The sequence below is a fragment of the Lithobates pipiens genome, unplaced genomic scaffold, assembly GCF_037356315.1.
Source record: "Lithobates pipiens isolate NorthernLeopardFrog02 unplaced genomic scaffold, aLitPip1_a1.2 Scaffold_8, whole genome shotgun sequence".
Taxonomy (NCBI): Eukaryota; Metazoa; Chordata; class Amphibia; order Anura; family Ranidae; genus Lithobates; species Lithobates pipiens.
In genome coordinates this window covers 406,299,086-406,325,569 of record NW_027507903.1, presented here as the reverse complement: position 1 = coordinate 406,325,569, position 26,484 = coordinate 406,299,086, and positions in this window count along the sequence as shown.

The window sequence follows — 26,484 nt, the reverse complement described above, 5'->3', positions numbered from 1 at the left end:
CACTGATGGTTTTTCACAGGGTTTCCCACCCCTCCCCCCCTTTTTAGGGGATGGTTGTGCAGTGGTGAGTAACTTGAAATCAGTTTAATTTTTTTTCCCAGGTGGTTAGGCAAAAGGTGTTTGAAGGAGATTGCTGAAAGGTGCATCGAAGGTCTGTTTAAGTATCCACCGTTTAAGAGTTTTCGCATTTCCCCTTTAGGGGTTGTGCTTAAGCCAGAACCCAATGCCTTCCATCTTATACATTACCTGTTATTTCCAAAAGGAAACCAATGACATTGATATGGCATCCTGCCCAGTCTCTTATGCAACTTTTGAAGAAGCAATCGCCAAAATTAGGTCTTTTTTTGACCAGGAGCTTTAATGGCTACAGCAGAAAAAAAAATCAGCTTTTCACCTCTTGCCAATCTCTCCCCATCAGCATTCAACTCCCTGGGTTTTCATTTCGATGATTGTTATTTTTTGAAAAGTGTCTCTCAATGGAATGTCCCTTGTCTTGTTCATACTTTGAAGACTTCTCTACTTTTCTTCACTGGTTATTTCTATTCAGTCCGTCATGGACAGCGTGATACACTACTTGGATGATTTTTTATTTGTTGGTCCTCCTGACTCTAGTCTTTGTGTGGATTTGTTGCAAACATTCCAGGGACTTTCCCAGCATTTCGGGGTTCTGTTGGCAGAAGAAAAGATGTGTCTACCTACATCATTGTTAGAATTCCTGGGGATTCACATACAGTAGACACTGGTAGAATGTAATTCCGTCTGCCTGAGGCAAAGCTTGTAAAATAGATTTTTTTTGTGATTATGCCAGTGGGCTGCGTTTATTCGTGACGTCTGTATCTTTATATATTGAGCCTTAAGTCTCCATTTAGCCATACCAGGCTGATTAATTCCCTCAAGGAAGATTTGATGGTTTGGGTGAAGTTTCTAGATATTTATGATGGGCAGCCCTTTTTCCAGAGGGATTTTGTATTTTCTCTGGACTTCCCCTTGTTTACTGATGCTGCGTGTTCCAAAGGTTTCGCTGTAATCTGGGAAACACATTGGTGTTATGCAGCTTGGCCGGATTCTTGGGTAAGCCAAAACACCACAAGGAACATTATTCTGTTGGAATTGTTTCCAATTTTGGTAGCGGTTGAAATGCAAATAGATGCATTTTGGTTGAGACGGACGACAAGGGAGTTCTCTTTGTAGTAAATTGCCTTTCATCCAGTTCTTTGTTTGTAATTAAGGTGTTGAGACAGATTGTATTTTTATGTTTAAAATACAATATATGACTGAAAGCAAAATACACTCTGGGAAAATTGAATAATGTAGCTAACTCCTTGTCCCAGTTTCAGATGGACCGATTTCGCCAGTTGCTTCCAGAAGCAGATGAGGATGGCATCCGATGCCCGGATCGCTTGTGGCTTTTAATATGAAGTTGGCGTCAGAAACCATTAAGGGCTCAGTCACTCCTAAGACCTGGGCAAGCAATTCAGCCGCTTGGAGAATTTGGACATCATTTGCAAACAATGAGGGCTTTAATATCAACAGGCCGTCAAAAGGGAGGATTCTGGCTTTTGTGACATCCCTCATGTAGCAAGGTTTTTCGAGCAGTCATTTAGTAAAATCATTAGCAGGCATTTCCTTTTTCTGTCAGTTAAAATGACTCCCTTTTGTATGTCTTATTTTTTGGTAAAGCAGGCCATTGAAGGATACAAAATGATGACCTTTGTGTCAGATAGCAGAAGACCAATTTCTTTGGAAATGCTCTTTGGAGTTTGTTGTTCTGCATGCAAAGCCTTACTTTTTAGGATAGATTTTGTCTTAGGATTTTTTGAGGCATTCCGTATTTCGGAGCTTGTGCCGGGATTGAAATATGGCTGCTCGGGTATCGTTTATGACCACGTGAATGTGGAACAGTCAGCTGTTGACATTCTCTTGTAGTGTTCTAAAATGGACCAGTATGGTAGAGGCTTGTGGATTACCTTGCAGGCTCATTACGACAAGTCAGTGTGCCTGTTAACCAATGTCTGGCAATTTTGGGGGGTTAGGCCTCCAGGGTCAGGGCATTTACTCATACATTGAAATCTAGAACCTCTGACAAAGTACCAGTTTAACTTTATTTTGCATAAATGCCTCAGACAAATGGGGCTACAGGAGTTTAAGTTCTCTTCCCATTCTTTTAGAATAAGAGCAGCTTCAGAGGCAGCAAGGAATAGTTTGAAAGAATCAGCCATTAAGGAAATGTTTTAAATTATATGTAAGACCTAATCTGCTTGTCTAATTTTACATTGCACTGTATGGATTCTGGGACACTCCTTTGTATACTGGGCACATAAAAGAGTAGCTCAGCGCAATTACTCAGTGAATTTGTCCTTGCACCTGGAAACCTTTGCGTTATTTTGGAAGGGTATGAGAGGCCTTCAGTGGTACCAGTTATATTTTCATTTATCAAGATTATATCAGGTTTGGCACCGTCCTTTATTTTAGTGGTGCATTTAGGGGGTAACAATTTAGATAATATTAGGACATTGGACTTTGTTATTTATGATTAAAAGGGATCTTCACCATTTCACAATGACTTCCCCAGGTACAACTATCATATTTTTGGAAATAATTCTGCATCTTTCTTAGTTGTCCTTGCCTCAAAGGAGAGTGATGGAAAAGATGAGGAAAAGATTTAATAGAGCCATGTAGAAATATATGCCCAGTATTTGTGGCTTATCATATCAGCAAGTGAATCTGAAAGGTGATATCCCAGGGCTTTATAGGCTCGGTGGGGTGCAAATCTAAGATGTGGGTGTTGACATAATCAATCTGAACCTACAGTGGGTAAATGAAATGGCTGTGGCTGTGGGGCTATTTAAATGTCAGGATAAGGCAGGATATAGGTTACTGTCACTTTAGTAAGGCTAATTTCAGATCCAAGATGATCCAATAGGATTATTGGGAATGTGCTGGAAGTTTGGGATTGTCAATAAAAGGGTTGTGGTGTGGGGCTTATTACTTTTCCCCTGGACCAGAGCAGCCCCCCCCCCGAGTTGCATGCACCATTTTTGTGTTTGGGTCACCCTGGATTTCTAGGGGGTATGTGTTTTGTATATGTAGAATGTTGATGACTTGCTGCTTAAGTTCTGATAACTAGGCAGATTAATAATTTTGTGCTCTTTAACCACTTGCCGCCCACCATATAGCAGAATGACGGCTGCAAAGTGGTTTCAATGTCATGACTGGGCGTCATATGACGTCCTTAGGATATTAAGCCGCTGCGCGCCCCCGGGGGCGCGCTTCATGGCGATCGTTGTTGCTGTGTGTCAGTCTGACACACCGCAACTACAATCTCGCTTAAGAGTCTCTGACGGAGACTCTTTACCACGTGATCAACCGTGTCCAATCACGGCTGATCACAGTGTAAATAGGAAGAGCCGTTGATTGGCTTTCCCTTACTCGCATCTGTCAGACACGAGTAGAGGAGAGCTGATTGGCTTCTCCTCTGACAGGGGGGTCTGTGCTGATCAATTATCAGTGCAGCTCCCCAAGGATGCCCACACTGGACCACCAGGGATGCCCAGCACCAGGTATGCCACCCTAGACCACCAGGGATGCCAGTCAGTGCCCACAATGGATGCCAATCAGTGCCCACAATGGATGACAATCAGTGGCCACAATGGGCATCACTGATTGGCATGAATTATTGTTTGGCACTGATTGGCATCATGCGTACAATACTGTACACTTCAATGCCACCTATCAGTGCCCATCTGTGCTGCCTATCAGTGCCCATCCATGCCACCTATCAGTGCCCATCCATGCCTCCTATCAGTGCCCATCCATGCTCATCCGTGCTGCCTATCCATGCCCATCTGTGCCGCTTATCCTTGCCAATCCGTGCCACCTATCAGTGCCTATTTGTGCCACCAATCAGTGCCTATCTGTGTCGCATATCAGTGCATATCAGTGCCGCCTATCAGTGGCACCTATCAGTGCCACTTTATTAGCGCCACATCATCGGTGCCCATCAGTGCCCCCTTATCAGTGCCCGTCACTGAAGCCCTGTCAGTGCCCATCAGTAAAGGAGAAAACTTACTTATTTACAATGTTTTATAACTGAAACCAAAAAAAAAACATCTTTTTTTTTCAAAATTTTAGGTATTTTTTTATTTGTTTAGCAGACAATAAAAATCCCAGAGGCGATCAAATACCACCAAAAGAAAGCTCTATTTGTGGAAACAAAATGATAAAAATTTAGTTTGGGTACAGTGTAGCATGACTGCGCAATTGTCATTCAAAATGCAACAGTGCTGAAAGCTCAAAATTGGTCTGGGCAGGAAGGTGTATAAGTGCCTGGGATTGAAGTGGTTAAAATTATGCTGAAAGTTTTTTTTTGTAACAACCAATTATTATTTGGGTTGTATCTAAGGAGTTGGTTTTATTTAATGGTGAGTATGGCCTACAATCTCATACAAAAGCTCAGAACGAGAGATTCCTGCATGCTCATCATTGTGTTGATGTGGGGATCTGCCAGTTTTTTTTTATTCTGCTCGCTGGTTGAAAAAAAACAAACCTGAATTATTCCTTTTCCCCTGGACCGGAGCAGCAGCGGAAGAACTCCCCCCCCCCCCCAGTCGCGTGCACCATTTGTGTGGTTGGGTCACCCTGGATTTCTAGGGGGGACGTGTTTTGTATATGTAGAATGTTAATGACTTGCTGCTTAAGTTCTGATAACTAGGCAGATTAATAATTTTGTGTTCTTTAAAATTATGCTGAAAGTTTTTTTTCGCTGGTGGAAAAAAAAAAAAAACTGAATTTGTTTAGTTGCTATACAGGCATACCACACTTTTAAGTACACAATGGGACCAGAGCATGTATGTAAAATAAAAATGTATTTAAAGTGAAGCAATACCATTTTTCATTTCTCAATGCATGTACTGCATTGCAATAGCCATTTAGAGGCATAACTGATTACCTAGGCAAGCTGACCGACCCCAAAATCAGATAAACTGGGACCAGCGCCATGTCAAGCTGACAAAGATTTCCCATAGACACCACTGTTAAAAACCAGGAACAGTACCATGTCAAGCTGACCAAGATTTTTCATAGACGCCAATGTGTCCGTACTCATGAGTGTATGTAAAGTGAGTGTACGTAAAGCGGTATATGCCTGTATGTTGTTTTATTGTCCTCTATTGTGTTAAACTACTAAAATATTTAATTTTTTGGTGGGTGGGAGCATATTTTATTTTCTCTTGCTAGGGATTTTGTTTGTATTTTAAGCTGCACAGTTGTACAATTTGTATTTCTCTCACAGGTACTTGAATTTAGTATAACAGCATGACAGAATTCTAAAATGTGTCTACCACACCCCTTCCCCTCTTCTGAGTTTAGGAACTTAAACACTTTAAAAGTAAGATTTTCTCCATGGAAATCAGGTGAACAGGGCACTGCTGCTTAAGACAGTCTCTCTGTAATTATAGTAATGTGTAGCATAAACCCCCACCCAGCACTCAGTTTGAAAGATATCAGCAAGTGCACCAGTTTTGCTCAAAGTCTTCACAAAACAGCTAGTTAAAAATCATTTTAATGTGTGTTATATATACTTGACTTGGGCATTTCGTTTTGATTCTCAAAAAAATAAATGTTACTTTCCTACTGTGAAACATGTTCAATTTTGCTGGAACTCTACCTACATAACCATTCTGTTACAATATACGTGTTTGTAGACCTCAAATTTCTAGGGTAATAAAAAATTCAATCAATATCATTTATGTTACATACCACCAAGTGTCATTATTATTACAGTGTGAATGTTTGGACACTTGTACAAAAGACTAGCCACAAAGTACTATAATTAGCAAAAAATTCTAAAACAGAATTTTATCTCCTTTTAATATGCATTTTCTTCCCGTAACTTAATGCAATAGTTTTCCTATGAGGTTCAACAAAATTGCTCAGAATTCATTTTCAAGATGCCTTTTTCTACATTTTGGTCAAGGTCATTGATTTTCTTGCAAGACACAAAGCCTTTGATCCATGTCTGTAGAACATCAATGTACTGTAACCATCACACGTCCCTTTGTATGAATTATAAATTATAAAGCCTTCACATTGTAGAATTTTTCCAGTCATTTAATTAAGCACTTTGTTACTACTTAACATCAATCAGGAGTAAAGATGGCAAGTGTCAAGACAAAAAAAAAATGTTAAAGTATTCCTGGCCAACAATGCAAGGTAAACACTATATAAAATTGCTAATAGTAGTATGCAGATAACATTTATTTGTACATATATAGGGTATATACTGTATACTATATATATTGTGAGGCACCAGCAGGATTGTGAGGCACCAGCAGGATTGTGGACAGGTGTCACCTAGGTTTCTTAAACATGGTGGGAGGCTTCAGGGCTTATGGAGATGTGGGGAAATTACACTTTTTGTTTTTTTACATCATAATAAGTGGATATAAACTTTGCATTTTGCTTGTGAAAATGGGACTTTAGTCATGAAATTAGGTCCTGCTAGATCACTTCAGACTCACCCCTTTTGCAGGTATAGTTACTGTATGTAAAACATGCATATGCTGTTTAAAATCCAGTAATAAACTGTCTCACTGTGCTCTGCACATGCACAGTTGCATTCAATTGTGCTAAAAATCAGAGCCACTAGAGGCTGATCTGCCAAAAGCCTAAAGATTTGCTGATGGTCATGGCTCTGGGTTTCAGCAAAATGGCGGACTCTGGCAAAAAGAAATAAGAGCAATGTTGGAGGCAATTTACAAAACAAACTAATTCTTATTTAACTGCTTGCCAACCGCGCTATTACCAAATGATGACTACATCATGGCCAGATAGTTCTGGGATGCCGTCATATGACAGCATCCCATGCGCTTCCATGTGCCCCCTGGAGCACACATCCAGAAGTGCCCATGATTGCTGGGCCACGGGACCCAGGGCATCACGGATTGGGGTAATGGGCCAATCACAGCGGCCCTTTACCACATGATTGCTCCAGTCAATAACGGAGCAATCACTTTTTCAACAAACCAGGATCATTCTCAGTTCAGCTCATGCTGCTGCTGTGTTTCTCTCTCTTCTTCTCACATGCTGTATTGGTGTGAGGAGAGGAGAGAGAAACACCACAGCAGTGTGAGTTGGCATGGTCCTGTGTGCCCTTCAGTGCCATTACAATGCAATCAGTGCCATTACAGTGTCCATCAGTGTCACTATAGTGCTCCTCAGTGTCACTGCAGTGCCCATCAGTGCCACTACAGTGCTTATCAGTGCCATCAGTGCCACTATAGTGCTCATAAGAGCCTTTAAATGGCACTACAGTGCCCATCAGTGCCACTACAGTGCTCATCAGTGCTCATCAGTGCTCTACAATGCCACTGCCGTGCTCATCAATGCCCTATGGTGCCATTACATTGCTCATCAGTGCCACTACGATGCTTATCAGTGCCATCACACATCCCTTTGTTTGAATTATAAAGCCTTCACATTGTAGAATTTTTCCAGTCATTTAATTTAAGCATCCTGTTACAACTTAACATCATCAGGAATAAATGGCAAGTGTCAAGGCAGTACCCCTGACCAACAATGCAAGTAAATATAAAATTGCCAATAGTAGTATAAAGATAACATGTATTTGTACGTATACAGGGTATCTATACTGTATATATTGTGAGGCATCAGCTGGCAGGATTCTTACATAAACAAGGTGGGAGGTTCCAGGGATTATGGTGTTGTGGAGAAATCACACTTTTATGTTTTCTTACATCACTATAAGTGGAGATAAGCTTTGGGTTTTGCTTATTAACGTGAGACTTAAGTGCACATGCACAGTTGCTGTCCATTTTGGCATTGTGCCAAAATCAGAGTCACTAGAGCCTGATCTACCAACAGCCTAAAGATTTACTGATGCTCATGGGCTCTGGGCTTCAGCAAAATGGCAGCCTTTGGCAAGAAGAAACAGGAGCAATGTTGGAGGCAATTTACAGCAAAACTAACTTTTTATTTAATTATTATTGTGTGTGCTTTTAGGGAGAGAGAAATTGCTAGTGTTCTACAGAGCTATACAGTGCTACATAGAATACTATGGTCAGTACTGTATAATTCCACTGATATGTTGCAGTGAATGGCAGTTTGAAGGACAGTGGAGTGTAACCACACCTGCATTCATAATAGGGCTTTTTATGGCAAAAAAAAATGTTTCTATTCTTTTCAGTTGATGTGTTGATTGCTGTTCCCCATGTTTTTGTTTTGAGGGCATTTCTTTGCTGTTTTATTTTAGTTTGTGTTTACATTTTGCTTTTTAACCACTTCAGCACCAGATTAGGCTGCTCAATGACCAGAGCACTTTTTACTAACTAAATTTGCATCCCTTTTTCTCACAAATAGAGCTTTATTTTTATGACATTTGATTGCCTCTGAGATTTTTATTTTTTGTGATATAAGCGGAAAAAGAGCTGTAATTTTGAAAGAAAATTATATTTTATATTTTTGTTATTAAAAAAAATCCAATAAACTCAATTTTAATCATACATTTAGGCCAAAGTGTATTCACCCACATGTCTTTAGTAAAAAAAAAAGTCAATAAGTGTATCTTTATTGATTTGCGCAAAAGTTATAGTGCCTACAAACTACAGTATGATACATTTTCTGGAATCTAGCCAGCTTTTAGTTTTGGTAAGGAGATACCCCCATTTTGGAAAGGAGATACCCCAAGGAAATTGCTGAGAGGCTTGTTGAGCCCACTGAATATTTTATTTTTTTGTCACAAGTAATTGAAAAATAAAAAAATTAAATAAAAAATACACAAAGTTGTCACTAAATTATATATTGCTCAAACATGCCATGGTTATATGTGTAATTATACCCCAAAATATGTTCTGCTGCTTCTCCTGAGTATGGGGATACCACTTGTGTGAGACTTTTTGGGAGCCTAGCCGTATACAGGACCCAAAAACAAATCACTGCCTCCAGGCTTTCTGAGTAAAATGGTAATTTTACTCCTCACTACCTATCACAGTTAAGGAGGCCCTGAAATGTGCAGATAGTACAAGCTCCCCTTCCCCCACAAATGACACAATTTTGGAAAGTAGACACCCCAAGGTATTTTCTAAGAGGCATGGTGAGTATTTTGCAGCTCTCATTTGTTTTTGAAAATGAAGAAAGAAAAGAAAAAAATAATTTCTTTTTTCAATTTTCAAAAACTTTGTGACAAAAAAGCGAGATCTGCAAAATACTCAACATCTACTTTCCAAAATTGGATTATTTGGGGGGGTTTTGTGCTATCTTGACATTTCATGGCCTCCGAAAATGTGATAGGTAGTAAGGAAACAAAATCACCATTTTATGCCCTTAGAAAGCCTGAAGGTGGTGCTTGGTTTTTGGGGTCCTGTACATGGCTAGGCTCCAAAAAAGTCTCACACATTTGGTATCCCCGTACTCAAGAGAAGCAGCAGAATGTATTTTGCGGTGTAATTTCACATATGCCCATGGCATGCTTGAGCAACATATCATCAACATTTTAGTGACGACTTTGTGAAAAAAATAATAATAATTTACCCGCAATTTGGGCTAAAATATAAAATATTCCATGGACTCAACATGCCTTTCATCAAATAGCTTGGGGAACCCCTACTTTCCAAAAAGCGGTCATTTGAGGGGGGGGCTGAACTGCCCTGACATTTTATGCACAACAGTTAGAAGCTTATGATACACATCACCCACTCTTCTAACCACTTGAAGACAAAGCCCTTTCTGACAATTTTTTTTTTTTTTTTGCTAGAAAATGACTTTGAACCCCCAAAAATAATATATATTTTTTAAAGCAAAGGCCCTACAGATTAAAATGGTGGCTGTTGCAATTTTTTTTCACACAGTATTTGCGCAGCGATTTTTCAAATGCAATTTTTTGGGAAAAAACAAAACACTTTTCATTTTAATACACTAAAACACAGGGGCGTGGCTTGGTGCCTGAGGAAGATGGACGCTCGCTTCTAAGCTCTCTCTCCCAGAGGTCCAGCTATCTATCCATCGGGTATCTATCTCACCGAAAAACATGGGGAGCACACTGCAAAACCCTTCTGGTTTACCCTCCCGTTCGTCCAGGAGCCAAGACGCCCTTATAAACCAACACATACCGGAGATATTCCGTGCGCGGCCTAGAGGAACGGCGTCTGACTCGCACGCAGTACCGCGCGACGATTCACCTCATGGCAGAGGGCCTAACAGATCCAGAAGCCGGAGCCCACAATCTCAACCCACGGATCCACCGTCGTCTCCATCACTCAGTCTTGCAGATTTGAAAGCTATGACGGCGGATATCAAAGGAGCACTCGCGGCTGCGGTCTCCGAATTACGCGCGGACTTTCAGTCGATGATCCTGACACTACTCTTTGCCGACTGCAACAAGTCTCGGAATCCCACGCGGTCCACTTCAGGGACATTAACCGTCACCTGGAAGACCTTGACAACCGTGGAAGAAGACACAACGTTCGAGTACGAGGTCTTCCAGAGTCCGTGGAACCTACACAGCTTGCCCGCTCTGTCACGGCCATTTTCAATGGCCTCTTAGAGAGGCCTCCCGATACGCCTATTGTCCTAGAATGCATTCATCGAGCCCTACGACCCAGGGGAAGGGATGCTGATCCCCCTAGGGATGTCATATGCTGCATAGCCGATTATATCCTTAAGGAAGAAATTATGCGGAGGGCGAGGAATGGAGGGCGGATGCTTCATCAAGGCGCTGAAATTAAACTTTTCCAAGATCTGTCGGCCATTACTCTACAGAGAAGACGAGAGCTAAAACCGATCCTAGATCTCTTGAGAGCCCGCGCTATTCCATACAGATGGAAATTCCCGCTTTTTCTCTCAGTCAACTATAACGGTCACTCGGTTAATCTCAGAGTTCCTGAAGATCTTGATCATTTTTGTAGTACTCTCAATTTGCCCCACGTTGAAGTGCCTGACTGGTACAGTGATTTTCGTCTCCCCGTGTTATGGAGAGCTGACTCTATGGAAGGCATTGCAGAGGCAGGCAACTTTAACATCGGCAGACGCAGGAGGAGCCATCCCCCTGCCTCATCACCGAGAGCTCAAGGCAACGTGCGCAATCTCAGCCCTACAGCCTCACCGGACCACTGAAAGCCCCGGAGATCGTAAAGTCTCTTCTTCCTGGAAATCCGTCTCGTTGATACACAACCCCACGAACCTTGTTCTCTGTTTTCCCGGTTACCTGAGTTAAGTGCAGTCTCACATGAAACCTAGAACCTATACTGCTCTGAGGATTTCTACTTCTTTTTTCATTCGACAACCACTATAGATGTACGAAAAATTTTGCGGTTTACTGACCTAGAATGTACCCCGGATACACTCGATTGGAGTCTCTTTCCACGAATGTTCTTCTGCATCCTCAACGCACCACCTACAGACTCTACTGCACTGCATTGGATTTCGTACGTCAAACCTGTAGGTAAGATGTCTGGCTGGACAATATCTATATCCACGATGCGATCCCTAATAGTTGGTGAACTTACACTTGGACTTTGTCATCATCTCCTGCTTAATTTTTTCCTTTTTCTTTTCTCTTTTTGATGGTGCAGTGCTATCTTACTTTTCCTTTTCTAATTATTGGTATATTATTTTTCAGTTTTTTCCCAAGTTTTCTTGGATCTCTGTATATCTGATAAACCAGCTGCATGATGAGTGTATCCGTTCAGTTTGACATGCTTTATAGATTTTCGTTTACTGTTGTTTGCTTAATAACCTTCTCGTTCGATTTATGCATGAATACCGCATAACACTGAATATTCACTGAATATCTGGCTACGAACACTTGTTCTCTCTGAGTCAACCCGCGCGAGGAGAATCGATCCCACTTCATTCATTGAATATACAGTGAACTTGCACCTCAGCATGTATGCTCCCAGACCCTGATTACTCGCTCCAAGAGAAGTTATAAAGACTGCCTTCGGTTTTCTTGCTTATGTTCTAGTTTGGATTTGTAGAGTACGGTATTAAGAACTTACATCCGATCCCTCCTAGTTGTATTGTGTATCTTCCTGATCAGAAATGCCTCTCTTCATGATCTCTTTGTAGAATCTACCCAATCCCTGTACCTTTACATAACAATATCTCCATTTTCTTCCATGTTTGTGTATTTCCTCTCATGATATCTTTGTCGCCACAAACGAACTGATACCCCTCCTTCTCCCTTCTCGACCTCAAGGGACATGGAGCATATCCCATCTTTGTCGGGTTACCGAACACTCTCCACCACAGGAATCTCTATGAGATCCACCTGACCTTTACTGGTTTTATTTACTGTCGGGAAGTTTCTAATAATACTTCCGGACCCCAGTTGTATTTACACCCCAAAACCCAACTTTTTTTTTGTCACAGACTATCTACAATACACTCACCTTTGATCAGTCCTTCTACTGTCGTATCTGATCCCTCACCTCCCCCCTTCTTCTTTTTTTTCTTTCTTTTTTCTTTCTTTTTCTTTCCTGTAGTTTATTATCCTGCCCTTCGCATTCCCTTTCCCAACCCCGTAGGTTTTCTGCTACTCGCCGTCTATTTCTCTGCTGGTCACTTACGATTTCGTTCATCATGCCCTCCCAGCACTCGATACGCACACCACAATTTAGATCTCTCAAGATAGTATCTCTAAATGCGAAAGGTCTTAACACGCCCGAAAAAAGATCTCAACTTCTGGCCCATATGAAATCTATGAAAGCTGATATCATTTTTATTCAGGAAACCCATTTTAGCTCTCAGGCCACGCCTAAATTCTCCAACTTACACTACCCTCAGGGTTATCACTCCACCACTCCGAATTCTAAAACGAAGGGTGTATCCATTCTCATATCCAAGCGGACTCCCTTACAAATTATTGATACCAAGATCGATGATCATGGTAGGTACATTTTTCTTAAGGGCTCAGTACACGACAAACCGATTACATTAGCAAATATATATAGCCCTAATTCGGCACAAGTCCCCTTCTTTAGGTTAATCTCGAATCAACTGGCTACTTTTCAATCAGGTATGTTGATTCTAGGGGGCGACTTTAATGTCCCCCTAGATCCTCTGATTGACACATCGACCGGTTCCTCTACTCTCCCTTACAGGGCCCTAAAACAAATTAGACTGACGCTACAAGATCTACTTCTCCACGATACTTGGAGAACCCTTCATCCGACCGAAAAAGACTTCACCTTCTATTCTAACCCTCACAACAAATACTCTAGACTTGACTACCTTTTCTTAACCCAGACTGATCTATCCTACCTCAAACATGCGACTATAGAACCTATGGTCCTGTTGGATCATCACCCTATTTCGATCACTCTGACATTCCCTGAGACTCATGACCACACATATATCTGGAAATTGGATCCAAGTATCCTGACTGACACTATTCACACCTCTCAACTCCGACAATGTCTCACAGATTATTTCACTGAAAACACTACCCCAGATACCTCTTCTGTCACTCAATGGGCAGCTCACAAAACTGTTATCAGAGGGAAACTCATATCCATTTCTGCTGAGATCAATAGAGAACGAAAACGTCGCCTATCCGATCTTTTCATGCGTCTTAGAAAGTTAGAGACAGCACACAAATGTACGCTGGCTGAGCAGACCCTCCACGATTTACAAGCAATTCGTTCCTCCATTCGTGAGGAATTGGGGAAATCTATCCGGAAAAAATATATGCTCTCTCAGAAACTCTTTTACCAGTTCGGCAATAAAAGTGGTCATCTTCTAGCCCAAGCCTTGAAAGCCAAACGGTCGAAGACGATTGTACATTCCTTACATACTTCCACAGGTAAAAAACTTACATCGAACGAAGAGATAGCCAAAGAATTCGAATGCTTCTACTCTAATTTATACAATCTTAAAAACTCTGACGTACCCCCCTTAGCTAAACTTCACAGACAACGAACGATGGAGGGATTTTTACACCAATTCTGTCCCAAAATTCAAAACCCAGACATCATATCCTCTCTAGAGGACCCGATTACCCCTTTAGAATGGAAGACCGCCCTTAAGCAGACCAAAACTGGAAAGAGCCCAGGCCCAGATGGACTGCCCGCGGTTTATTACAAAACCTTTTCGGACGTACTCTTAGATCCCTTCTGTAGAGCCTTCAACTCCATTTCAGACACTACCCCCCTTCATCAGGATATGCTAGAAGCCCATATAGTGGTAATTCCGAAGGGTGACAAAGATCCAACCAAAGCTGAAAATTATAGACCTATCTCACTACTTAATGTTGATTTGAAACTTTTCTCTAAAATTCTTGCTAACAGAATTCTTCCTCTTATCCCTACACGGATCTCTGGTGACCAAGTCGGATTCGTCCCTGGCCGTGAGGCCCGGGACAATACGATTAAAGCCATTAACTTGCATCACTTAATCAAAACCTCTGGACAAAAAGGTTTTTTCCTTTCCCTTGACGCGGAGAAGGCATTCGATAGGGTAGCATGGGATTACATGCACTGTGTTTTGAAAACCATCGGATTAGGACCTCGCTTTCTCCGCTTTATTGATGCCCTATACATTAACCCGAAAGCGAAAATCAGAGTGAATAATACCTTATCGAATGCCTTCTCCATACGAAACGGGACCAGACAGGGATGTCCCCTGTCCCCTATTCTATATATTCTCACCTTGGAACCTTTCTTAAATAGCTTAAGAGGTAACCCAGATATCACTGGAATTAAATCTAAAACAAAAGAATACAAAATCGCAGCGTACGCTGACGACATCTTACTATTTCTCACCAATCCCCTTATAACGATTCCATCCCTTTTAAAAGCATTTGGCTCATTTAATACCTTGTCCAACCTAAAAATTAACTTTAGTAAATCCTATGCCCTCAATATCTCTCTACCCCATGAATTGGCCGAACAATGTAAACTTAACTTCCCGTTTCAATGGACAAATGAGACTATTACCTATCTGGGCATACAACTCCCAAAAAATTTAGACTACCTGTACGCTAAAAACTACCTACCCATCCTACATAAGATATTGTTGGACTTAAAACTATGGAACAAACCAATCTTTTCGTGGTTCGGTAGGGCTGCTATTCTCAAAATGAACATCCTCCCTCGCATCCTGTATCTTTTACAAGCCGTCCCGATTAAACTCCCCATAGCTTTTTTTAAATCATACAAACGAGCATGTACGAATTACTTGTGGAATACGCACAGACCCAGAATTAGCTATCACCAACTCTCCCTTCCCAAAGCCAAAGGTGGCATAGGTCTCCCTGACATCACTAACTACTACAAAGCCACTCATATGACGAGGATAATTGACTGGAACATTCACTCACCTTACAAAGATTGGATTGCTCTAGAAGCTTCGTTCGTGGACTCCCCTCTTCGACATCTTCCATGGGTACAGCGCTCACACATGTTCGCTTCGACTAAATCCCATCCATTAATAGCCCCAACTTTACAATGCTTCTCTACTATATGCGCTCAAAAGGAAATTTCATCTAATCCTGGACCAATGACTCCACTGAAACAGAACCCACTCTTCCCGCCAGGCATGCACGAATCCTTCCTTGTTAAACATTGGACTAACGATCCGATTCTCATTAACTCCTTTTACAACAAAGGAAGACTGCTCACGGCACAACAAATCGCAGAAAACTTACAAATGCCCCCAATCCCCATGTGGACCTACCAACAAATTAGACATTACCTGCAATTCACAAATAAACAAAGTGACTGCACTAGATCCCTGACTCCCTTCGAGAAACTCTGCACCTCACAGACCCCCCTGACTCACCTCGTTTCTTCGACTCATTCACTTCTATTTCAAAATTACAATCCTGGCACTTCGTTGGCTTGCAAGGCTTGGGAGAAAGACCTGGAATCTTCCTTTTCACAGGAAGAATGGGAACGTATCTTCCTACATATTCATAAAGGTTCGCTGAACGTATCAACGCAGGAAAATGGATATAAACTACAATGCCGCTGGTACCGTACTCCTGCTCTGATCTACTCCTGGGATGCAAAGACTCCGGATACATGCTGGAGATGTCACAATCCGGGTGGCACCCTCCTACACTTGTGGTGGCTTTGCTCAGCCATACGTCCTTTCTGGCAGATAATACATAGGAAAATTGAAAAAATTACGAGCTCGACAATACCCTTCTCTCCAGCACTTTTCTTGTTACATCACGATGCCCACTCTAGCACGCCTTACCGAAAATCTCTCACACTCCACTTAATCAGTGCAGCAAAGCAATGTATCCCAATTTATTGGAAATCTCCTACCATCCCTTCCATTGCAGAATGGCTTCGTAGAGTTGACAAGATAGCAAACATAGAAGAACTGATCCACATTCATGCTGACACTCCGACGAAATTTAGCTCCAAATGGGCACCTTGGATCCACTTTCGGACTACTGCTGACTTTCACGACCTGATTCAAAATCCCTCCTGACTAACCTTCGCATATTTAGATACCCGTAATTAGCACCGAGTACCCCCTGGGTTTCCTACCACACGACACCTCAACCGTCCACCCTAAAAGGGTGTTAGTTCGTAGACGGCGAGTAGCAGATCTCCTGAACCCCTGTCTGATTCTTTTACCTAAAGACGCAACCTCCCCTCTCTCTGCCCTTTCTCACTCATTCTTTATCCCGTCTCTCTTTTACATAGGTCCCTCTCCCCACCCTTCTCTCTACAAGGATACGCATCTCCAGAATAGAAGGTGTAAACCTATAACATCCCCCCTTACCTCCTTCTCGATCTTTCCTTACCTCGACACGTTCTTTGTTGTCGCGGTCGGGCAATCCAACTTTAGACCTGTTGATCATAATACAACTCTACACCTACGCAATCAAACGATCTGATTCTATCTGCATTTGGAATCTCTTCCATAGATTTCTACATCTTGTTAAAACTGTTTATTTAGACCTAAGGTTCCATTCTACATCTACTGTATAACCATATCCAATTTGTTTGTATTATTCTTGCTCAACATGGATTGCCTGTTCTATATATATATATATATATATATATATATATATATGTGTGTTATTATTCTTCTGTATGATGTATTCTGAAAACCAATAAAAACCTTTGGAAAAAAAAAAAAAAAAAACACACTATATTGCCAAATTGTTTTATGAAATAAAAAAGATGATCTTATGCTGAGTACATGAATACCAAACACAACATGCTTTAAAATTGCGCACAAATGTGCAGCAGCGACAAACTACATACATTTTTAAAAGCCTTTAAAAGTCTTTACAGGTTACCACTTTAGATTTACAGAGGAGGTCTACTGCTAAAATGACTGCCCTCGATCTGCCCTTCGTTGTGATACCTCACATGCATGGAGCAATTGCATATAACACCAGACCGACGCTTGCGTTCGCCTTTGCGGGGGGACAGGAGTGCTTTCTTTTTTTCTTTTTTTTTAATTATTTTCTCTAGTCCTTGTTGGGCATACATTATAATGTTATTTTTTTCATGCAGCCTATGGGCTGTACGAAAAAAAGAGATTGATCGGTGGGTATGCCCACCATTAGAATACCGCTCTTCATCCTCCCACTTCTAATGATGGGCATACAGTAGGTGCCGCCAATATTGTGTCAAATAGAGATTGACACCCTACCAGCTTCATCGCGGGAGCCAGCGTCGAGCTGGCTCGCATCGGGAAAGGAAAAATGTTTATTTTCCTTTCCTGATAAGCGAAAAGCATCGCTGGCCGGGTTGACACTGGTGCGGGGATCCGAATTGGATTCCCGCCAATACCAGGCACTGTGTTTGGTATGAATCCTAAGGGAGAACTCCACGTCAAATGTAAAAAAAAAACGGCGTGGGTTCCCCCTTGGGAGGCATACCAGGCCCTTAGGTCCGGTAGGGATTTTAAGGGGAATCCCCTTCGCCGAAAAAAAACGGCGTGGGGTCCCCCCCAAAATCCATACCAGACCCCTATCTGAGCACGCAGCCTGGCCGGCCAGGAAAGAGGGTGGGAACGAGCGAGCCGCCCCCCCCCTTCTGAGCCATACCAGGCTGCGTGCCCTCAACACGGGGGGTGCCTTGGGGAAGGGGGGGGCCGCGCGGCCCCTCTACCCCAAAGCACCTTGTCCCTATGTTGATAAGGACAAGGGCCTCTTCCCGACAACCCTGGCTGTTGGTTGTCGGGGTCTGCGGGCGGGGGGCTTATCGGAATCAGGGAGCCTCCTTTAATAAGGGGGCCCCTGGATCCCGGCCCCCACCCTATGTGAATGAGTATGGGGTACAATGTACCCCTACCCATTCACCTGTGAACAAAAGTAAAAAAAAACAACAACACACAAGGGTTTAAATAGCCGGACTCCTCCACTATCTTCTGCTAGCTCTTTTGCTAGCGGAGGAGCCCAGCATTCTTCTTCGCCGCTGCCGCCCTCTTCTTCCGACTTCAGGGGTCTTGTCCCCCTCTTCGTCCCTGGCATTGCGGCCGGAGAGAGCGTTGAGTCAACATCTCCAGAAGAAGAAGAAGAAGAACGGAAGGAGGTGGCGGTGGCGGCGGTGGTGCCGGCGACGGCGGCGACAGAAGACTGGGCCACCGCTAGTAAAAGATCTGGAAGAAGAAGCGGTGGCCCGGCAAGAAGAACCTAAGAGGGGGACAAGATCCCCGAAGTCAGAAGAAGAGGGCGGCGGCGGCAAAGAAGAATGCCGGGCTCCTCCGCTAGCAAAAGAGCTAGCAGAAGAGTCTGGCGAGAAGACCCCCGAAGACGGAAGACCCCCGGAGCTGTGCAATAAACTATTTTAACCCTTGTGTGTTGTTGTTTTTTTTTACTTTTGTTCACAGGTGAATGGGTAGGGGTACATTGTACCCCATACTCATTCACATAGGGTGGGGGGCTGGGATCCGGAGGCCCCCTTATTAAAGGGGTCTCCCGGATTACGATAAGCCCCCCGCCCGCAGACCCCGACAACCAACGGCCAGGGTTGTCGGAAAGAGGCCCTTGTCCTCATCAACATGGGGACAAGGTGTTTTGGAGTGGAGGGGCCACACGGCCCCCCCTTCCCCAAGGCACCCCCCATGTTCAGGGCACGCGGCCTGGTACGGCTCAGGAGGGGGGGGCGCTCGCTCGTCCCCACCTCCTTTCCTGGCCAGCCGGGCTGCGTGCTCGGATAGGGGTCTGGTATGGATTTTGGGGGGACCCCACGCCATTTTTTTCAGTGAAGGAGATTCCCCTTAAAATCCCTACTGGACCTAAGGGCCTGGTATGCCCCGGACAAGGCATGCAGGCTTCATGAGTGAGGCGACATTATCGCCTCACTCTGGCTGCTATAGGAAAATGACATTTTCCTATTGCAGCCAGCGCAACGGTATCGCGCTGGTTAGAGGAGCCTGTCGCCGGGAACCAGCGCGATACTGTCGCACTGGAAACACAATATTGGCGGCACCTACTGTACATACACAATTTTTTTTATTTAATCTGTGGTGGTGAAATCACCTTCTACAACTCTGGAGTCGCTGATTTACATATTGTGGGAGCAAACGCTGTTGCTGTCATGATAAATCAGTGCTGCACCTGAATGGCGTACCTGCTAAGCAAATGATGGTTAACAATAAAACAAATTATCATTAGAGTATACCAATAAGACTTACCATACCTGCAAAGCAAATACAATATAACATAGTAAAAATAAAACAGAGAGAGAATCATAGATATAGAACGATAATGAGCAAACAATAGAGCAGACAGTAGAGAGTGAACATAAGAGAGAGAACACAAGAGAGAGAACACAACTATTTTTGGCTTTTTTATTTTATATTTGTTTTGTGTTTTTGTGTTTTTTTTTTTCCACTTTTTTCACTTTTATAAAAACTGTAAACTGAACGTTGCAGATTAGGGTCTCTCAAAATGTGACGGGCATCTCATCTTTCGAGACCCTGTGTTGGTGTGCCCTAGCACTGTGTAGTGCTGTACCCTAAACTAATACTCTACTATTGTGTGGTAAGGTTTGAAACAGTCACCAATGCAGAGACCAGATTGGTCAGGACATGAGGCACAATAAAAGAAGGTGTCACGCCTAAATCTGCATTTTCTACAGACACAACATCTTCTTTGGGGTGTTCTTTGGGTAGGGGTACCAGGGAAGATATAAGGAAAATGCCTCTCATGCAGCTGGCTCACTGCATTTGCGTTGGGAAGGTGGGCCATAGCACCTGGAAACAGAAGGGCTGTGATGATCTCTTCCTGGAATTTTAGAAAGGATCCAGGTCGTCCTGAAGATTTGTATAGCACAGGGCAGAACAAAAACATTCAGTGAATCCCTCCACGTCACTGCTAACAAATAATTATATTTCAAGCAGGCTCTCTCTCTCTGTCTAAGTCGGGATTCTACAAGCCGCTGGGGGAAGCCCTGGTGATTAGATCGCACAGTGGCAAATGCGCCAATTCCATAATCAAAAAGGTGATTAAAAAGTGGCACGCTCGTGTAATAATTGTCCACGTACCCCTTTCCGAACAAAGGTGACACCAAGTTCCACACAATCTTACCAGCACTCCCTATGTAGTCTGGGCAGTTCTCTGGCTCTATGTAACTGTTTTCCCTTGTAAACCATAAAACTATATGTATAGCCTGTTGCCCTTTCACAGAACTTATACATCTTGACCCCATATCTGGCACGCTTGCTGGGAAGATACTTTTTGAAAGACGAGCGGGCAGAAAACGTAATCAGGGACTCATCAACACAGACAACTTGATCAGAAGTAAACAAGGCTGCAAACTGTTGGTTGAAGTGGCTTACAAGGGGCCGAATTTTGTAGAGCCCATCAAATCCATGGTCACCCGAGGACAACAGAGTTCATTATCATTGAAGTCCATGAACCACAAGATCTGCTTGTATCGTGTCCCTGTCATGGAGACAGAGGACACGGGCATATGGTGAAATGGGTCAGTGGACCAAGATGACCACAACTCACTCTTCTTTGTTATGCCCATGAAGAGGGATAGGCCCAGGAAGGTCTTAAATTCGGAGACCATAATAGGTCTCCAATCTCTGGTAAGGATCAACTGGGGATTAGTGGAGATGAATTGACCAGCATAAAAATTGCTTTGGTCCACAATAGATCTATAGAGATATTTCGTGAAAAACAGCAAATAAAAATCAAGTGACGTAAAATCAACTGTTTCCACCTGAATTCTGGGTTGGCCAGTGAATGGGGGAAGTACGGGTGCTGTAGAAGTGGTGGAATCCCAATTGGGATTGGCAAATGCAGCAGGAAGGGCACTATGGGCTCGATGGGCCTATGTTTGTCTTCTTCTTGGTGGCTGCGGGACACTACTCATGCTAGCCACCTTGCCAGCTTGAACTGCACTTATGGGACTCGCCATGTCACCAAGTGTTACTGCAGTGCTGGATGTATGACCAGGATGTACAAGGCTGCTGGTGCTTGCCAGTTCACCAGAAGGATGAGCAGCACTAGTACTGGCTCTCTGCTCCATACAAGACCCCTGTGGTTCTTGCACCTCAACGTCAGCAGAATAACAGGGTCAGGTACACCTGACCTTGGCAGGGACCACTACTCTGTTGTGAGAGCTATCTGTCAGGGAGCCACTGCTATCTACCGGTTCGTATTCTGAGTCTGAATCTGAAAGATGGATGACTTCCTCTTCACCATCTGTCATGCTCAGAAACATGTAGGCCTCTTCACTACTGTACTTTGATTTGACATTTTGGTCTCTAAATTTACTGGTACAGTAGTGAGACTGTAACTGTTATAGACACGATTGGATGTGAGCTTGTTGGTGGAAAATCTGATTGTGTGTATGCTCCATCGAACATTTGTTGTCGCACTTTCTGCCAACAAATGTTGGCTAGCAGGTTCTCAAATTTTCCCCCAACAAATTTTTGTTGTCAGACTTTCCGATCGTGTGTACACAAGTCCGTTGCACAAAAGTCCATGCATGCTCAGAATCAAGTACAAGCTGGAAGCACTCGGTCTTGTAAAACTAGCGTTCGTAATGGAGATATCACGTACATCTTGTAAGTCACTACGTTGGTAATTGTTGGACAACATTTGTGTGACCATGTGTATGCAAGACAAGTTGGAGCCAACAACCTTTGAACAAAATTCCACGGTTTTGTTGTTGGAAAGTCTGATCGCATGTATGGGGCATTAGCGTTTACAGGGATCGGGCCTGACTCTGCAAACACTGAAGTTATGCGTTTAGTATTTTTGTAAGTGACAGTGATCTATTGATATTGCACTTGGGTGGGCTGGGAGGAGGGGCTAAATGCAGGCACTAGCAGATATCTGGGCTGATTCCAGTAACAATGCATTTTTGGGAACTCTAAACTGCTGGGGGTGCTAGCATAGATCTGATCAGATATCAATCCATTCAGACACTCTATTACTAAGGGAGACGTATGGTGCATGCGTGGGTGTTAGCAATACTGGCACTAATCTGACGCTGCCTGGGGCGATGCAGACCCTATCTGACACTAAAACCTAACTGATATCACCCTGTGCCCTGACATTATAAAAAAGGTAGCTAACCAGCATCATCTGTGACACTAATACAGTGATCACTGGTGACAGGGGGCGATCAAGGGGTTAAACCTTTATTAGGGGGGTTAGGGGGTCCCTAGACTTATCTGGGTCTACACTAATTACCCTAACATTGACTTTTGTCACTAATGACACCAGTACAATGATCAAAAAATATGGACACTGTACTGGGTGACACAGTGACAAGGGGTGAAGGGGTTAACTGGGGGGGGGGGGTGATCGGGGGGTGATTTAGATGTGACAAGTGTACCTACATGAACTGGTGTCAGTGTAATGTTGGAGATGTCTTCTCTTCTCTCTCTGGAATGGAAAAGAGTTCCACGAGGAGAGATGACATCACTTCCCCTGCTGTGTTTACACTTACACATGCAGGAGAAGGATTTCATTCACCAGGACCAATCACCAGGTCCAGGCCAGAAATCATTGGCCCGGGCCTCTGGATTGATCGGTCCTGGATCGAATCTGATCATCGTGACCCCATAGGAGGTGCACGCACGTGACGTATAGCTACGATGCTTCGCACAGCTGGGCCAACCTGCTGCAGTATAACTGCAGTGGCTGGTCTGGAACCGGTTAAAGGGCAAGTTAACCTTTACAGGAAATCTGTAAGGTGAACTTACACTACACCCCCTCACCATCCCCCCTTGTCCTGCTGTACCTGAGGTCGGTGATCACCTGGTGTGACACGTCGGGTCGCCACTTCACTGGTCCAGGGATTTGAAGTTTCCGTAGCTTAATCTCCTAAACCTACCTCATAAAGGTACATATAGGAGGCATTCTAACTTTTTTTAGTCGAACTTCCACAATCTGAAGGTTGCTACGCTATTTTCCTGGTAGTGGATCGCCTTTCAAAGATGGGTGATTTCCTACCCCTGAAAAATACATTATCTGCTGCGGAGACTGCTCAGATCTTTGTTAACCACTTCAATACAGGGCACTTAAACACCTTCCTGCCCAGACCAATTTTGAGCTTTCAGCGCTGTCGCACTTTGAATGACAATTGCGCAGTCATGCTACACTGTACCCAAATGAAATTTTTATCATTTTTTTCCCACAAATAGAGCTTTCTTTTGGTGGTATTTGATCACCTCTGCGGTTTTTATTTTTTGTGCTACAAATAAAAAAATACCGAAAATTTTGAAAAAAAAAATGTTTTTTTTTTTGTTTCAGTTTCAAAACTTTGTAAATAAGTAGGTTTTCTCCTTCACGGATGGGCACTGATGGGGCTACACTGATGGGCACTGATAAGGCGGCACTGTTGGGCACCAATGAAGTGGCACTGATGAGGTGGCATTGATGGACACTGATAGGCGGCACTGATAGGCGGCACTGATAGGCGACACTGATAGGCGACACTGATGGGCGACACGGATGGGCGACACGGATGGGCGACACGGATGGACACTGATAGGTGGCACAAATTGGCACTGATAGCTGGCACGTATTGGCATGGATGGGCGGCACAGATGGGCATGGGTAGGCGGCACAGATGGGCATTGGTAGGCGGCACAGATGGGCATGGGTGGGCACTGATAGGCGGCACAGGTGGGCACTGATAGGCGGCACAGGTGGGCACTCATTAGCGGCACAGGTGGGCACTCATTAGCGGCACAGGTGGGCACTCATTAGCAACACAGGTGTTATACTGTACTAATGGATGCCAATCAGTGCCAAACAATAATGCATGCCAATCAGTGATGCCCATTGTGGGCACTGATTGCCATCCATTATGGGCACTGATTGGCATCCATTGTGCCTGACTGGCATCCCTGGTGGTCTAGGGAGGATTACCTCTGCTGGGCATCCCTGGTGGTCTGGTGGCGTCCCTGGTGGTCCAGTGTGGGCATCCTCGGGGGGGGGCTGTGCTGATAATCGATCAGCACAGACCCCCCCTGTCAGAGAAGCAGCCGATCGGCTCTCCTCTACTCGCGTCTGACAGACGCGAGTGAGGAAAAGCCGATCACCGGCTCATCCCATTTACACTGTGATCAGCCGTGATTGGACACGGCTGATCACGTGGTAAAGAGTCTCCGTCGGAGACTCTTTACCGAGATCGTAGTTGCCGGGTGTCAGACTGACACCCCGCAACAACGATCGCTGTGAAGCGTGCCCCCGGGGGCGCGCAGCGGCTCATAATCATGATCACGTCATATGACGTCCGGTTAGGATTATGAAACCACTTTGCCGCCGTCTATTTGTAATAGGGCGGGCGGCAAGTGGTTAAAGAAATTGTTAGGCTTCGTGGAGTCCCTGCAAACATAGTATCAGACTGAGGTGTACAGTTTACCTCAAGATTTTGGAAAGCATTGTGTGGGACTTTGAAAACCAAGCTCTCCTTATAATCAACCTATCATCTGCAAATCAATGGGTATAAAGAGCAGACTAATCAAACCTTGGAGCAATTCATCTAATCTTTCACTTCCTTTGTCCAGGATGACTGGTTGTCACTATTGCCACTAGCAGAGTTTGTTTACAAATAAGTACTCTGGATTTTTTCTCTCACAATAACATGTTGTTACAGCAAACCATCACAAAGGCTCAATGGAGATGAGGAATTTTGAGACTGAGGCTATCTCAGACTGCAGGAGAAGAAGGGGTCAGATACAGTATTTGATAAAGTGGAAAGGGTATGGTCCAGAAGAAAATTCCTAGGAACCTGCACATAATGTGCATGCCACAGACTTAATTTGTGCCTTCCTTTACAGAAACCCACAAAGAGGGAACGAGTTGGGCACCCGGAGGTTTCCCGCAATGAGGGGGCAATGTCAGGGAAGGCAGGTCCTTAGTGCAAACAGAGGTTCACAGTGCGCACATGCTCACTAGCAAATTGCAACTAATGCTGGTGCCAGCTAGGTCATTTAAACAGGGCCTCTGCATAGACGCATTGCTGTTTGGTCTGCAGCTTCAGTGTGACTTCCTGATTCTGTGTGAACTCTTATCTGGCTTACTTCTAACCTGTGCTTGTCTGCTTCATGCCCTGATCCCAGCTTGTCTTTTGGATTCCACTTCTGCCTCCTGATTCTGCCTGATTGATCTTCTGGTAACAACCCGGCTTGTGACCCAACTATCCTGCTGTTTACCATCTATATCTTATCTGCCCGACTGTTACCAACCTGGCTTTACTGACCCTGAATCTTTCTCATCCAGCCCGCTACCAACTCTTAGTCCAGCAAGTCCTCATCTGGCTTCCTGCTTCCAGCTGTCTACTTCAGTCTACCAAGCTCCATGCCAGCTCTGCCACCATCAGTCTTCCTGCTGTGTCATCCACCTACCCACTGCGGCCTCATGATTAGTGGACTGATTACAGACACTCCTAAATCACCATGCACCTGTGACTGCTGTCTCACTATCAGTATTTCCTGAGCAGGAGCTGTACGAGAGATTTACCTCTGCATGTCAGGCTCACTAAACAGGTACGTGACAGGCAGCAGGAGCTCTCAGCTATGTGACCATTTCCTCTACAGGCTGGATGCTGAGAGCAGAGAGCTCCCGCCAATTTTCTCTTAATAAAAAATGTTCTGCTGCTGACCAATTTTACATTACTGAGGCAGGGAAGGATATGAAATCTTTGTGGTTGGAGCTTTAAGGTGAATAAAACCAATGGGGAATTAATAGTGGGTGACAGGCTACCTAACCTCAGGAGATGGAATTCCTTTCATAGGTAAAAATGTTGGTGAGGCAGGACAATGTTATTGTCATGGAGGACTTCAATTATCCGGATATTGACTATCATCTAGCTCTTCATTTCTTGAAAGTCTTGCAGGACAATTTCATTTGTGGATGACTCAACTAGAAATTAGGATTTGCTTGACCTACTAGTTTCAAAAAACACAGAGCTGATTGCAAACTTGGAAGTAATGGATAACATGGGAAACAGCAATCACAGGGTAATTGCATTCACCATAAATCATAGGAAAAGGTGACATGATGGAACATAACATTTTAAGAAAGCC